Source organism: Triturus cristatus, chromosome 10, assembly GCF_964204655.1.
Source record: "Triturus cristatus chromosome 10, aTriCri1.1, whole genome shotgun sequence".
Lineage (NCBI taxonomy): Eukaryota > Metazoa > Chordata > Amphibia > Caudata > Salamandridae > Triturus > Triturus cristatus.
In genome coordinates this window covers 586957878-586974560 of record NC_140593.1, presented here as the reverse complement: position 1 = coordinate 586974560, position 16683 = coordinate 586957878, and the positions used below count along the sequence as shown (strand labels likewise).

The following is a 16683-nucleotide window of genomic DNA, read 5'->3' as shown; positions in this document are numbered from 1 at the left end:
GTAGTGTCGAGCAGCTGTTATTTGGTGAGGTGGCAAGAGGAGCTTGTTAGCTTTTTCCAGGACTTGGTAGGGTACGTAGGGAGGGATATCCGTTGGTAGTTAGCTCGGGTTGGCCTAGGGATTCTTTTGGAGGGCTTTGACCGCTGCTTAATTCCATGGTTCAGGAAAGGTTGCTGTACTGATGGATGTTTTGAGGATGGTGATCAATACCTTGCTGATGGGGGAGGGGGGGGGGCGATTCTTTGAAGGTGTGATGGGGTCAGGGGTGGCCTTATAACGCATGCCGGCCCTGGAAATTACGTTGTGCCAGTGGTGGGGGCAAAAAACGATGGGAAACACTGTGCTGCGCTTTTGTTATAGGGGGGACGATATAGCAGCACTGCTGCAAAAATAGCCCCCACTGACTCAAAACCACCCCCCACATTCCGTCTCACCTGGAAAATGTCCTGTGCCCGCTGTGGTCAGTCCGGCCCTGGAGTGTATGGTCTTCATAATTCCTGTGATTTCCTCTGTGCTGATGGAGTCTCATGTGGTTATTGCGTTGTCTTTGTTCGTCACCAGAAGGCTTCTGGTGAGGTTCAAGGGGTCTGATTGTGGGGCGAAGTTTCAATATATGGTTGTGATCTTACTGCAGAATGTATGTAAGGTTGTTGCACAGTTCTTATGATGGGGTAATATTGTCTGTGGCTGCTGTGGGTGAGGTGAAATCTTTGGGTGCTAAGATTTTTTTGCTGTTGGAGCTGACATTTATTAGTATGGCTAGGGCTTTTGGACTGAGGACACCTGTGTGCAAGAGGTTTTTAGGAAGAACCATATAGATTATATTACAATCCATGCATGTAATGACCAATTGGTTCCATTCACTGATTTATTTGGAGCAACGATAAGACAAGATGTGGCTTGTTTGAGGGTCCATTCCTTTTAACCACTGAATTTACTTGTGGGTGCAAGGCAAGTGTGTACCACATTTTTTTTTTTTTTTTTTTTTTAGTTTAGAAAGCTTTATTGAATAAGATGCATAGTAAAACATCAGTACAATAACATATGGAATTATAAGAAGGTAAAAGAATGACTAAAAGTAACAATATACAATATTATCCCAAATAGGGATGTAAAACCTATACAAAGGAAAAAAGCTTTTAAAAGTATTTTGTCTTGTGGGAGGGAAAGGGAAAACGTGAGAAAAAGAAGGAAGAAAAAGGCAACCTATAATACAAAATGAATATCAAAAAATATTAATCAAATAAAAGTGAAATGCAAGTAGCAACCAAAAAGAAAATGTAAAGGGGGGGGGGGGGGAAAGGTAAAAGTTCAAGCAACATGTCTAGAAAGAAAGTCAGTTAAAGGTGACCATAACAAGTCTTTTTTTGATCAATAAAGGAACTGAGGTAGCAAAGGCACGATCAAGCCTATGATGACATAACCGGTTCCACCAGGCACTATACGAAATCTGAGGTATCTATCCAATTGATAGTGATTATCTGAAAAGAAATGGCTATATAAAGATCTATAAATTTACGTACATTACATTGAACTTTCCATATAGGTGAGGAACCGCCTAAAAAAATATGAACAATCTCAAAAGGATAGTCTGTGGCTAGAATGTCATTTAGTTTTGACCAGATGTGAGACCAAAGGGATTTAACCAACGGGCAATGGAAAAACGTATGAAGAAAATCACTATCAACATTTGAACAGGACCAACATTTTTTTGGATTCGAGTAGCTTGAATTTATGCAAATCAGAAGGGGTAAAAAAAAGTCTTATATAAAGTCTGTGTGGTACTAGCAGAATGGGAAACGACCATATAGAGTCCCAGACCTGGAGGGGGGAGTTCTGAGCTAGATCCTTTTCCCATAGTTCAATTTTAGGACTGAGCCTACCCGTAGTGGGATGGGAAAGTAATTTTATATGGCAGCAGCTTGGAAGGAAATAGAAAACTCTGTTGAAGGGGAGAGGATTGGGGTGGTATTGGACAGGGAACTATGTTGAGAAATAATGGAGGTTAGGGCATTTTTAAGCAAGGGGTATTGGGAAGAGTGTGTTGGAAAGGTCAAATGAGTCACGAATGTCTGAGAAATCCCTTAAGGAGTTACCTTTAAGTAAATGAGCATAAATAATGATGCCTTTGTCAATCCATTCCTTCCAGAAAAGCGCTCTTAATCTTTAAGAATTTTTTGTACCAAACCGGAGTTAGGAAGTGGGAATCAGCCTGCGAGAGAGAGGAGCGAGACAGTGAAAGAGAAAGTGCTTTGGAATGCTTAAATATGGGGGGGAAAAATCGCTTCGGAGGCTGAGATAAGCGAGTAGCAGTAAGACATGAAAAAGGGGAAAGTTGCGCGAGCTTGATTGAGTTCCAAGCTGCTAAGGGAGGAGAAAAAGAATCTGTTAAAGGCCAAATTTGTTTTAAAGTGAAGGCAGAGTAAGGTTAGGAAAGTTGACACCACCTAAATGTTTAGGTTGTTGGAGACGAGAGTGAAATCCTAGCTTTGCAATTATTCCAAAGGAATTTTGTTAGGAGGCGATTAGTGGTTTTAAAGAGTGGAAGAGAAATGGGAAGCATAGAAAGATAACAATTGATGATGGGAAGAAACCTCATTTTGATAGTGGCTAGCCTCCTCCACCAGGATAAAGAGACCAGCCGTCAATAAGTGCAGAGATCTTTTTAAGTATGTCCGTATGATTGAGTTTAATAGTTTCTCTAATAGTGTTGGCATAAAGGATGCCTAAGCACTTAATATACCTAGGATTCTATTCAAAGCCAGATCCATGAAACATGTGGGGAAGGCAACATTTGTTTAGAGGTAGGACTTCAGATTTATCTATATTTAATTTATATTCAGAGACTAAGGAGTATTCTCGTAATAAAGAAAAGTGAGGGTAAAGAGGTGGACGGATTAGAAATAGAGTAGGATATCATCTGCATAGGCAGTAAATTTAATATCAATATTCTGAAATGTGAAGCCAGTATATGATGGTGAACGCCAAATTTTTTCTAAGAAAGGTTCTAAATCGAGAAAAAGAGGGGAAAGGGGACAACCTTGTCTGGTGCCTCTACGGAGAGAAAAATAGTTGGATTGAGAACCATTAGCCCAAATAGAAGTAGAGGGGGCAGAATACAATTGAATAATGAGGGGGGCTAAAACCATGCCATCTCGGCGCTCCAAACATGAAGTCCCAGCTAACCCTATCGAACACTTTTTCAGCATCTAATGTGATTGCTGCGACTGGAGAGTCCATCTTTGAGGCAAGGTGGATGATGTTACTGTGAGTTATCGTATTATCAGTAATGGAACTACCTTTGACAACCAGATTGATAAATATTAACAAGGTCAGGAATTACTTTGTTGATACGAATGGCTAAGATTTTGGCGTAGATTTTACAATCTGTATTGATTAAGGAAATGGGCCTGTAATTTTTGCAAAGGGAGTGGTCCTTCTAATTTTTTGGGATTAAACATAGCATTGCCTGTGTACAGGATCCCCTAGATTCTCCTTCGGCAAGAAAATGGTTGATCAGTGAAAGTAAAAGTGGAGATAAAAACGAACAGTGAAGCCATCCGGACCGAGTGTTTTATCCTTGGGAAGGAGAGTAATGGCATTGAATATTTCCTTTTCTGAGATAGGAATGTCTAGGGATGAAAAATCAGATTATCGGGGGATTTGGCAATATATTGAAAGAACGAGTCAATTTGTGCAGAAGGACTAGATTCTGGAGTGTAAAGGGAGGAGTAATATTGGACAAAACAATCAAGGATTTTATCAGTGAACTGATTAACTCCATGGGTATCAGTAATAGCTAGGAATTTGCATTTTTGATTTTGAGATAATTTGACTGCTTTATTCCTTCCTCCATACGTTTTAGCATTGAATTTGAGGAGATTACATGCGGAGTCCCAGGAGTGCTTGTTATATTGCATTTTCGCTTTGATAAGAGACTGTATGAGGAGTTCGTAGTGAAGTAAAGATGTTAAAGTTCTTTAATTTGTTTAAGAATGTGAGGACTGTGAAAGGGCTTTTTTCCTCTTTCGAGATACAAAGTCAATAATAAATCCTCTGGAAGCAGCCTTGAAGGCTTCCCAAATAAAGTGAAATTGAGAAGTAGAATGTAGATTGAGAAGTCCTCCATGAAAAGTGTAAACTACTCAAACTGGGAGTCTAAGAGGATGGAATTGTTAAAGCGCCAGCACCGAGAGGGGGGGATTAGGAGAGGGGTAATCCATGTCCAAAATAACGGGGGCGTGATCTGAAATAAGAATAGAGCCGATTTCTGAATTAGTCATGAATTGGAAGGCATGTTGAGTGAGAAAAATAGTCAATACGGGAATGGGATGCAAGAACTGGAGAAAAAGGAGAATTCTAGTGCATCAGGGTGGGATATTCTCCAGGAATCTGAGGCCTCTGGAAGAAATAGTTTTACAAAAGGATTTCTGCATTTTATTGGGAACATATCTGGTTTGTGATTTCCTGTCCAAGAAGGGGATCCATGAGTTGATTAGTTACCGCTCACAATTAGATAATCAGTCGCGTGTGAAGAGAGAAGTGTGGAAAAGTCAGCCCAAAAGGTTAAATCTATGCCATTAGGACCATCAACTTTACAAAAGGAAAGTTGTATGTTCTTAACAGTAGTATGTAAAAACAACCATCTACCATTAGTATCATTAAACTCCTTTTCCAACTGAACAGATAATTACTTATGAAACAAAAGAACACCATTTTTGTTCACTACCGGGGAGCAGAAAGCTTCTCCCACCCATTGTTTACGCAGTGAAGAGATCTTGCAAAGTAAGGTGCGTTTCTTGCAACAATGCAACTTGACATTTGAATCTCGCTAAATGAGATAAACAGGATTGCGAATTCCCTTAACATTCCAAGAGAACACGAAGACCACTCATCCCTGGATTTTTAATAAGAATATGCTAAAGAGTGAAAAGAAGTTAAATGGTAGGAGAAGAGAAAATGTAGATGGAGGAGAGGATGAAAATAGCAAAAAGAGGAAGAATTGAACCACAGGACCACCACAGAAACAGGCACCAAAGTAGGCTGGGAAAACAATAGAAGAACCATAGGCTAAAACGGAAGAGATGTAGGAGGTAGATAAGAAAATTGTTGCCGAAGAGGGGGGAAGGAAAAAGGTAATAAAGGAAGCAATGAGAAGAAAAGAGTAAGAAAAGAGGAAGGAGGGGAGCAAAGAGGATGACAGAAAAACAAAAGGCTTTAGTCATAAAGAACAATACACCAAAAAACATTAGTGTGGGAGGGGGGCAGCGAGGAACAAGACAATCGCACGATAAGACACCAAATAAAGGCAGGTCACCAGACAATAATACATAACAGTTTAAAAAAAGAAGTCCGAAGACTGAAGGTGACCAAATGAAACAAAATGAAGGGAGCTTACCAAAACTTTTAGGGAAGATGGCAGCTTAATGAGTCGCTAATTACAGACATCAGGGCAAAACGGATGGAAAAGGTGTACAACGAAACTGCAGAGGGAAAGCCTAAAAAACAAGGGGAAGGATAAACAAAGAGGCAGTTATAGTTTACAAAGTACGCAGTGAAGTAAAAATTCAGCAAAATGGAGTCCAAAATAAAACAATTAGGGTTTGCTCAGTTCCATAAGTTCTCCCTTGTGAGTATGGATTAACTTGCGAAGGTCGGCAGGATCTTCAAAACAAAGTTCTGTCCTTATAAGTTACTTTGAAGAAGCAAGGATAGATTAAACCGTAGCGTGCGTTCATGCATCTCAATGCAGGTCTAAGGTCCAGGAATTCCTTTCGCCGGGTAGCAGTTGGCTTGGAAACATCTTGGGTGAAGAAAACTCTGTGGCAGACCAAAGCATCTGCTTATGTTGCTTGGCAGCATTGAGAATCGTCATGAGGTCAGAGTATAAGAGAAAATAGACCATTATACCTCTAGGTTTGGATGCAGAAGATGTACTCTTTGGCCCCAGACGATGAGCTCTTTGGATGTTGAAGTCTGTGGATTTTGGGAGGCCAACGATCTGAAGGACCTGGGTTTTCAAAAAGTGAATCCTAAGACCCTTCAGAACCTTCCGGAATACCATAAATACGAAGGTGGTTACGCCTGTTGCGATTTCCAAATCCTATGTATTTTTTTCTTTAGTTGGCTGACTTCTTTAGTAAGTCTATCCTCTGGCGACAACATCCTGAGCATCACTGAGGTTTTGTTCTACATCCGTAAGTCTCGTATCAAGGCCAGACCATTTGTCATTCTACCTTTGAAGAGTAGCGGCGGTGTCCGACATGAAAGGACGAATGAGGCGCAGCTCTTCCATGTCTTCTAACGTGAGAGGAAGCGGAGACTTCGATGGAGAAGCTGGATCCTTCTTGGAGCGTTTACCAGTAGACGCAGCTGGCTCTTTACGACCACCGGAAGAAATTCCATGAGATTTGATTGAATGTGAGGGATCCATAATGAAGATATTACCACAGGAAGGTTACAGCCAAGTTGAAGGCAGGAGGAGAGACACAACTGGTAACATGGAGAAGGTGCAAAAATATTGAAGAACACCAGCAGTCTATTTATCGAGGAAATAGCAAGTGGTCAGTAAAATGCAGCAATAAAAAACATGCAAATGCGGGTCACTGAAGGAACGGACGTTAAAGTACAACTAGACATCAGTGAGAAAACAAAAATACTGCAATAGCTAGACCATACCTCCTGTGCAGACTGAGAGTGCTGTGTTAAGCGAAGTATAATCCCACCTCTCTCCTCCTTGATTATTTGCTATTGCCAATGCTTTTAAGCATGCATACTAATGAGAAGTAGAAGAGGAAAAACCACTACTGATGGCAGGGCCAGAAAAACAAGCTTCCTCAAACGAAAGTAGCAGTCAATAAGGCCGAAAAATGACATTGCAGCAATAAAAAAAGCTGCGTAGGAGAAAAAACAAAATGGCGGCCGTAATGAGGCAGAAGCAGAATGGGTGGATAAAATGTCAAAAGGACCGTATCTTGGTCCAAAAACTTGCCAGGTCATGCCCATCCATTTCCGACGAAAGTCTGCCGGTGCTGTGCAGCAGTGCCGCCGGCTAGAGGTCCCTACTTCTGCAAGCGTAGCTCGACCGAGCAGAGCTCCTCAGGAAGCGGCCATCTTGCGCCGCGCGCTCATGAACCTAAATTCTTGATTTTATTTGTTAGAGAATGGTTTGGGCCCAAAAGTCAGGGGTCTTGATGTGTAAATGCAACAACCCTGATACTTTGACCATCTTCCGTAAAAGGGGAATTTTGACCGGCTGGCTGAAAGTTAGTCCTGCTGAATTAAGTATTGTCTAAATTGGCAGATTCTACTACCGGCTTTCTAGATCTGATAGAAGCAACTTTGACAAGCCCCAGTGAAAAAGATTAAGTGTCTAGTCTGGCTTTAAAGACACTTGTGAGCTTCTAGATGTCTCCTCTAAACACTTTCCTCTGTAATGTTGTTAAACTTTTGGCTTAGAATTGTTGGCATGTAATGCATATAATGTACACTTTTGATGAGATTATATAGGCTATGGCATTGCTATAGCAGCATTAAACTACTTCCCAAAGGTTTATCAGACAGCAATATTCACTGCCCTGCTATTCAACTCATCTTGACATCTTTTTTGTCTTGCCCACATCACCACCAATAACATTCTTAGACTGCATCATAATTGCAGGTTCTACTCTTGTCTGCGCCGCAGCGAAACGTTGTTCTATGCATGTTGTTTTTTCCCCTCCCAGATATAACCTATTTTAACAGATGACTAAACTATATTGTTAGCAAAATTGTTATTATGCTTTGACCTTCATGTTCCTCAGATGCTGTTAACTGTATAGTCATTGAAATGACAATAATTGCCCTTCATATTAGTCATCTAATTCAGACTGCAATTACTTTTGTTAGTAACCTCTACATTTAAAAATGACCAGCTGATCTTATTTGATAATTTTTAAGTTGTGATCAAATGAATTCCCATCATCCCTTAAATATTTGGCTTTAAGGAAGTCAATCTTCCCTACAGTGTAGCAGGTCAGTCCTGAGATTGTGTTCCACATTCAAATGTATACCTAGAGACTATTGAGGCATGTACTTCACAAATATCAACCCCAATGTCGATTCATGTTACTCTCAGTGGCATTGCATTAATGACGCTAAAATCTGAGTAGTTTGGAGTGTGGTCTCTCGCTGTCACTGTCTGTCGGAGTCGTATCATTTTGATCCATGTGCTCAACAAAACATGACGTAAACATTTAAACCCCAGAAGGTAAAACCCCTCCCCATCTGCCTCCATTTCCCCGCCACCTTCTGCCGCCCCCCCCCCCCCCATCTCTGGAAGTGGCGCGTGGCCAGAGTAGGTCGGTCTGTTCCCCCCCCCCCCCCACCCAATTGTAAACCCTACCTCTTACAGTTTACTGCTCAGATGTTCAAACAATCCACGGCACAAAGCTCAGGGCCCTTCAAAGAAGGGATAAGAAACCGGAAAAATAGAGAAAAGGACAGTGAGTAAGGGGAGAAAAGCCGAGAAAAGAAGCAAGAAAGAAGAGGGGGTTGGTAAGGGCCCGTCCATAGGGACGTCCCGCCTGCATTGAGCTTGCAGCATCCCTTTCATTCGGGTCACTTTCGATGGGCAGAGTTCTGTCTTTAGGCCTCTTGTCCTCTTTGCTTTGCTCGAGTCCTTGTATCACCTTTTCTAGGGGATGCCTCGATTCCAGTCCAAAGGACATGTCTGTGCCCTCAGAGTGCTGGTTAGGGGATCCAGTTTGTTGCGCCGTGTCCATTTCCGATTGAGAACGCTAGTCTTTGCGGGGATTGACTCCCCTTGCCCTGTGTAGACCCTCTACTAGTATATGGAGTTACTTTATGCCATCTCAGTGATCGGTTAGCAGTTGCTCTGTTCCTACGTCTGGGAGGCACACCCCCCTTATCACTCCCCCCCCCCCCCCCCGAAGGCTTAAGCACTGGTCTCTCCTTCACCCAAGCATCCTCTGGAGTCTGTAAGAAGAGGGCTCTCCCTTGGAAGAGGACCTTTTAATTACCCGGTAACAGGAGCATGTATTGGATTTGAAGGGCCCGCAACTTGGCTTTGACCGAGACAAAAGTGGGACGTTGCTTCTGGGCTTCTGAACTGTAATCTGGGAATTTCATGATCTTTACGTTTTCATAGTGTACTTCCCCTTTGCGGCACATCTCCCGTGGTATCCTGTCGCTATCTAGAAAGTTCAGTAGTTTTGCGTTGATGGACCTTGGTGGTGACCCCGGAGGGGGTTTGGCGCTCAATGCGCGATGTGCACGTTCTATGACTAAGCATTGGGAGACTTGGTCCACCAGGATGAGATCTTTCAGACAGGTTGTCATAAATGTCACCAGGTTGTTGCCCTCCACTCCTTCCGGAAACCCCACGAAGCGGAGATTGTTTCTTCGGGCCCGATTTTTCACATCAATCCTCCATAGCATAGCTGTAGTTGTGCTGCGCATGTCTCCTCTCCTTTTGGAGGTCCTTGACAACGTCTTCCACCTTCCAAATTAGAGTCTCGGCCTCGGTTACCCTCTCGGATATCCCTCTCCATTTTTCCTTCTAGGGCCTCCTTGGAGCTTTGTATGGCCTGGAGAAGCAGGGCCGTATCAGATTGGGCCTGTGTTGCCTCCGCCACCTCGGATTGCATGGGGTGCACCTTGGTGTACTTATCAATTTTCCCCTACCTCTGGGGCTTCAGGTCATTCTCTTTAGCCATGTCCCTGGCTTGGTTCCTATTGATATGGATGGGTTACTGCTCAATCACGTGGACCCCTGCCTCCAAATAAATTCTCTACCTATATTGCGCCGGGAAAGACTGTTGGTGGCTCACGCGCAGCCCCAGCCCCCAACTAAGGCACTCTAGTCAGATACTTCACCCCTGCCACTGGCTCTCCGGGTGCTGAAGCCCTGGAGACAGACACCCGCCCCACCTGTCAGTTCACCTGCGAGTCAGGGTGGCTGCGTGGTTCAGTGGAGCCGGCACCAGTCGTGGTATTCTTCCCTCAAATTCACACCCAGATCTGGTGGTAGGCCTTCACCGCTCCCTGTCACTCACAGCCTATCACACTGTATTTGGCCCAATCTTGTCACAGAAGGGTCCATAGTGGTGCCTCGCCATGTGCACAAGCTTTGTCGCTATTCTCTGGCTCTCAAGCATGGGACCACAGGAAGTGAGGCCCTCACTCTTCCCACTCATCCGTGTCTCCCAGACCTACAATGTCTGCAAGATTATATTCCGGGCAGCCGCCCTGACCGCTGCCTTCGTTCCACTAATCTGGGGAGGGGGGCCCACCCTACCTCCTGGTCCTCAGCTGTCTCGACTGGATGACTTGATCACAGTGCACTCTGGCTGCGTAGTCTCGTCTGTCAGCAGCTGCTGCCCAGCCCTCGCTAGGGTTATCACCAAGGTCTGGCGGGGCCGGACATTCCTTCGCACCGCTTATGGGTGCTCTTCACAAGCGTGGCCCGGGGTGCCTCCTGTGTCTTATCGCCCCCCCCTGTTCAGCACGGTCACAGGCTCACTCGGTCGTGTCACTCACGTGGGGCAAATGAAGGCCCCCTGGTTCCCCAGTCACCTCTCCTGGGCCAGACACCGATGAATAGACTCCGATCAGTCGTCAATTGCCGCAGTGGCCTCAGGGAGATTCACATAGTATTACTCTTTTAGACTGTTCCAGACAGACATTAGAATGATGCACAAGCACCTGGAGAGGGTGTGGTTCAACAGCCAGAGCGACCGACTTTGAAACTGGGTAACCAGGTTGGAGTCTGGCAGGAGGTTCAAGCATCCTGTGATTATGGGTAAATTAATCTCCCTGTGCCTAAAAAAATAATTAAAAAAAGTTTATGTACTGGTGCTCCTTTAAAACACTCTGCCTTCAGGTCAAGTTCGCGCGTGAGGCATTTTTGCCGAAATGCATCTGTTGCTGGTCATTTGAAGGAACTTTCTTGACAACGTCCCCGGGAGTGCGATATCTTCTTTTTGGATTAAGAGGAGTGGAGCGAAATAGTATTGCGGAGTCCACAGCCGCAAAATCTCACCTGTCTGCAAGTGCCCCGTTTCTCAAGTGGAATAAGGAGCGTGTGTGTGTGTGTGTGTGTGTGTGTGGACTCATTCCAACTAAATTGGGAAGAAGTCCAGTAACTGAACCGAGAATAGAGTAGAATATTGCTTAATTCTCAGGAAGCTTTGTTTTGTAGTTTTGATGAGGTTGCTGTGGACATCACCCAGAGGTGGTTGTACATCCAGTTTGGAAGACATGGTTGCATGATGCATCGCAAGAGAAATGGTTGCAAAGAATCTCTGCTCTGCCGACGCACTTTTCCTACTGCTGTAGGATTTGATTTTAATATGGATGTGGTGCAGACCTCGGTCTCAATAGGATAAAGTAGTTGCAGTGTCCTTGTTTCCTGTCATTTAGACATTAACATTACAATATCAATAATCTTCACAAATATACCAAATGATACAACCAGTTAAATTCCGAAAATGTGCGAAGGGGTACATTTACGACCAGAGGAAAAAATAAAATGCAAAAAACAAATAAGCTCCAAGAACAGGTCATAAAATGAGAACACTAGGTGGTACTGAAATACCAGTGCCTTCAGTGGTTAAGATGTTGATATTCCAGCAACAGTTGACAAGGTTTAGTCTTTGAACAAGATATATCTGGGACAGTCTGTCGCATTGGGTTGGATGTGGTGGCAGTTGATGTCTGTCTGGTGCATTAAACCGGTAAATATTCCATTGCTGACGCAGTTGGTGATGGGGAGAGTGGAGTTAAGGCATTAGGTTATTTTAAAGTGAAGCAAGGATTCTGCACACGGCTGCAGCGTATTTTAGCACAAACACATTTAGAAAATTGTACCAGCGATTGTGACAGTCATAGTGAAATGAAAATCAGGAAATAAATACTTATTTACAGATGTATACATTTTTAATCTGGATACAATTTAGTATTTCTTTGCTTTTTCTGTATTCTGAATCCAGCACAGTCTTTAAAATGGTTACTATCAAAGCAGAAGTAGTGACGTTTGCACAGTATTCAGACAGCCCTCCCAGACCTCAGATGGAGCATCATTTAGTCTCCTCCGCCTTGATCTGGAAGCCTGAATTTGAGAGTTGCTGGGCTTGGCTCAGACTAGCATGTTGTATGTTTTTGTGAGGAGCTGTTCATATCGAGTCCGACATGACTAGATCACCTGTTACTAGGTTAAAACCAATATGCTTCAGAGAGAGACTAAGCATGACAGTTCCATCCTCTGGCACCATCTAGTGATATATCCTTGTTAGTATCCTTATTAATAAGCTGGGCAGCCTTGCTTCATAATCTACAGATACATTTTGCAGCTGATGCACAGGGACCTGAAAAAGCATGTTGTCTGAGGAATAATGCCTGCCCTGTCCTCTGCTCATTAGGTTACCCTTGGGCTTAGTTTTGTGCTGCCGGCACTCCAAGGTCTACCACTCGTGCCCAATCAGCCTTCAGATGGCCAAACACTTTGCAAAGGAACTGAAAATCAGTAGAATATTATGATTGGAACAATGCATATAGTAAATTATTTTAGTAATCTTCTTTGCAGTCTTGTAATCGGTGAAAGTAGAAGTTGGCTTTGTTTTTTATCACCCATCTGTACATAAGTGGGCCGGGGAGTGGAAACCGCTTCTATTGTTATAGTGCAGTAGGAAGTGTAGTTTTTTTTTAAAAAAATTCTGTGTGGCTAATCTCAATATCTTGTAATAAAAGTTTAATTTGCTTTGTTTTTTGCTCCCCTTATTTCTGTAGCAGTAATAGTTTTGCTTTGTCATTAATGTGTTGATTCATTTGTCTGATAAATGTTTGAGTTTTGTTTCTTCTGAACCTTTAATGATAGCCAATGAGTTGAGCGCTCTGCATGTTCGGAGTGGTGACACTATTTGTGCATGTCCTACCTTGCACAACATTCTGTAAAAGTTATAATTTTGCTTACATATATCATTCTTTGCACATCATACCATACAATACCTTGAAAAAGGAATATAAACCTTATGAAGCAAAACTTCGTCTATTGAAAAATTTCGACCTCTTCCTTTCTGATAACTGAATAGGGTGGCTTTTGCCATCTCACATTAGTAAACACTTCTACAAGTCAAAGTGAGGCCACCTTGATTTCTAGGTAGACGTTCTTGCAAGGTTGGGAGAATGGAAGCATTGTACATGCTGAATGCGAACCACTGAAGACTGTTTCAAAGTCTTGATTATGCACTTTCTTCAACCTATTGTTGAGAGTTGATAACTTAGCTGCTGCTATATTTCTCATGTATTACGTTGTTTCACATCCATCATTTTGAAAACATTTGTTGGGATCCTTGGGCTTCTTCTCAGATCACTATGGGCTTAATAGAATTTGAGGCGTTTCTTATCGCCCCTGATAAATGATACCACAGGGTACGTTGTTTATCAGGTACGATAACACCTATTACGAATTTATGGAGAATAACCTGCAGATTGTGTTTAATGCACCAAATTCCGCATGCTATGGTAAATGCCGTATGTTTCCCCTGTTAAATTTTGTCCGGTTTGACCTGCAGATATTTAATGAAGTTTGCGTTCTTTAATGCATCCAATAATTATTGGATTGTTTCAATAAACCAAAGTTATAATTCCCTTCCATGCTTAAACGGGAGTATACGCACAAATGGAATTAAGCACCCAACTAGTAATAAGGCCCTATATGTCCTTGTTTTTGGAATTAGTAATCCTCATAATATAGAGAATAGGTTTTGCCACATCCACTCAAATTCTATACTAATTTATAATGCCGTGCAGTGCCCAGAGTTTTCAGGCCCCCCCCCAACATCATCCTGCCAGAGATGTCTGCTAAATGTCTTGTGGGCCATTCTGTTCAACACCCGCTTTTATAACCAAGCGGCCTCCTCAAAATTGTGTTATTTGGTTTCCGATCACTACAGTCTCATGTGATCCTCTTTAATTCAAAGATACCTAACACCTTATCTTTGGGCAAGAGACTTTTGATCCTCTGCTTTCAGTATGCATATACTTAATGTAAAACGCAAATAGTGAGGCAGAGCACAGCAAGGAGCCGTTTTTCCAACTCCACATTGCCAGTTTGGGAATCCCCCAAGACTTTAGCATAGTGCTAAAGATAGGCAAAACACTGCACTTGTTTCGTGAGGGAGTCTCTGAAAAGAGCTATGATCTCTCAATTTCAGATGAGAAATTATATTTTCTACAGTTTTTTCCCTGAGAATATCCGCTGCATATGCAGTTTAAATGTTTTTTATGGACTCCAGGCCAGGTGAGATTTTCTCATTCTACCATTTCTTTAATGACCGTGAAGGAGCTAAACAAATCCCTGTTTAGCCTTTGCTGCACCTGATTCCTAATGAAAATGTTTTAGTGTGATCACATTTCCAATTCCTCTACTGACTGGTCTCCATATAAGCCAAAAGAGTGTAACATCTGGTTGACCCAGCGGCGGTTCCTCTGTTAAGGCAGAGAAACATTACCCAACTGCTTTCCAGCAGTGCAAAAAAGGAAAATGAAATGGTAATAGCACAATTGTATTTTTTCAATACCGGCTCAGTTGTAGAGGTGGGGCGGGGCTGGGCACTCGAGCAGGGGGAGGAGTGGTGGACTCCAAGTGCAAATGACAGTTTTGCCAGTTGTCTTGATCCAGCCAAACTTTTCCGGCGCACTTAACATGTTCTCCACCAGGCTGTATTGGTCTCGGTGGAGAACATGCACAGGCTCCCAGTCCCTGTCTGAGTTCCCATCCACGGTGGTCAGACTAATCACAATGTTGCTGACAGGAGTGTCGTGATTGGGGAGCCTGTGTGATTCCTGCTTCTGAGACTCATCAGGAAGAGAAGCTATGACCGAGGAGAGATGGCAGTCGCGAAGAGGTAAGTGTAATTACGATTTTCACTGCCCCACCTCCCACCACCCCGATCAGTTACCAGTCGCCACTGGCAAACCCTTTTGGCAAGAACTCTTGGCAAAGTAAAGCTGGCGAGTATTGGAACTAACAGTGACGTTTTTTTAGTGGATGATTCAGTACGAAGTGCACCAACATTAGCTTAAACAAAATGGGCGCATGATATAAACCTTCCAGAGATACCTTAAAACTATCTATCAATTATACCAAAGTCTATTATAGTGTGCAGAGTCCAGTGGTTCCCCAGACCTATAGCATAGGCTAAAGTAGATAATACTTAACTCTCTTTCATGGTTGAGCAGTCGGGCTTATCAGAGGTTAGTGTTAGGCATTTGTTGAACACACTCGGGCAAGAAATGTCACACATTTAGACCAATTGTTTGTATAAAAAGATGTTAGTTTATTTTTATTTCTTGAACCAAGTTTTACTTAGTAGCAGGTAAGTAATACTTTCAGTACAATGATATTTAACAAGATAGTGTGTACTGGTTTTGTAGGAGCAAACAAATTACTTTTCAGTCAAGAAAATTGGTTGTTAGCTCTTCAGAATACTGGTAATTACTTAGATTACTTTTTTAGTTACTTTTCAGTTACTTTTCTGCTTTTGTACAAAACAAACTAACCACACAGATTGGACAGTGTAGTGCATTAGTAAGTAGGTTAACTCTTTTGAAAACAAATACTTTTATTGCAGTACAAAGCACGTTCAGCACTTAAAACATATATTCAGAGAAAAACCCACCATTCAATCCAATTGAAAAAACCGAAGTGTTGGGTCTACAGGTAAGTAAACGGTTCTGGTAACTGAGTTTTGGGGGGGTAGAACCAAGGTTCCCCAACATTCACGTTAGCACTCCAGCTGGATCACCAGCGGCTCCAAGGCGGCGGGGTGCAGAGTGCCAATAGGGCTAAAGGGCACCTCAGTTGGGGTCTGCTCACGGGCAGGCCACTTGGTCTTGGGAGGCAAGCTCCTGTGTTTAAGGTGAGGGCAAAGGGCGTTCCAGGTCAGCACCAAGTCCACACCACCAGGGGTGGCCAGTGCTCAGTGATTTGGAGGTTTTGGTAGCCCGAGGCTTTTCTTTGGAGTTTGCCAGTCGTGGAGAAAGACTGCAGGCAGACGACTGGAAGAAGGGTACCAATGACTGGAGCAAGTTGAAGAGTTGTTGGAAACCAGGAGACTGTCGATCGGTCACCTCACGGCTCGGGAGCTGCGAATGCAGGAAGGTCTTCGTGTCAGGTTCTTCTCACCGGTTGTGGTCGGAGACCCTTCAGGATTAGGCTGCAGAAGTCAAGGAGAAGGTTGTCCAACGCTGGATCCCAGGTCAGGGTTGTCTGAGGAAGGGGGGTGGGGCTTCGCTGGGCTGTTGGATCACTCTGGCCATGGGCGTCTCCTGCAGAGTGGGGAGGACTCTCTATTCCAGCTGGCAGGTCCCCGGGGTTCTTGGAGGCTGCTGTCTGGAGGACACGCCAGTTTCAGCTTTGAGGGGTTCTGAAGCAGGAGACAGGCCGGTAGGCCCGGGGCCAAATTAGTCGTCATCTGCAGCACGACTTGGGTCCTTATCAAGTCAAATCTAGGTTCTGGGTTCAGGGATGACCCTAAATGCTGTATTTAGGGTGTTTTAGGGCTATGGTTCTTAAGGAGACGGCATCCTTGGGGTGCTCACCCGTGCTAAAGTGGTCAGCATCCCTATCCCTGATTGGAGGGTGCCTGCTGTCTGCAAGATGACTGGTACTGAAGAGTAGGC

General features: G+C 43.5%; 1 long non-coding RNA gene across 3 annotated transcripts in view; it reads left to right on the top strand.

Moving 5' to 3' along the window:
• LOC146789769 (uncharacterized) overlaps positions 1 to 16683 on the top strand; it is a 310950-nt gene that overhangs the window by 49451 nt on the left and 244816 nt on the right. The gene's annotated exons all lie outside the window — the stretch shown is intronic.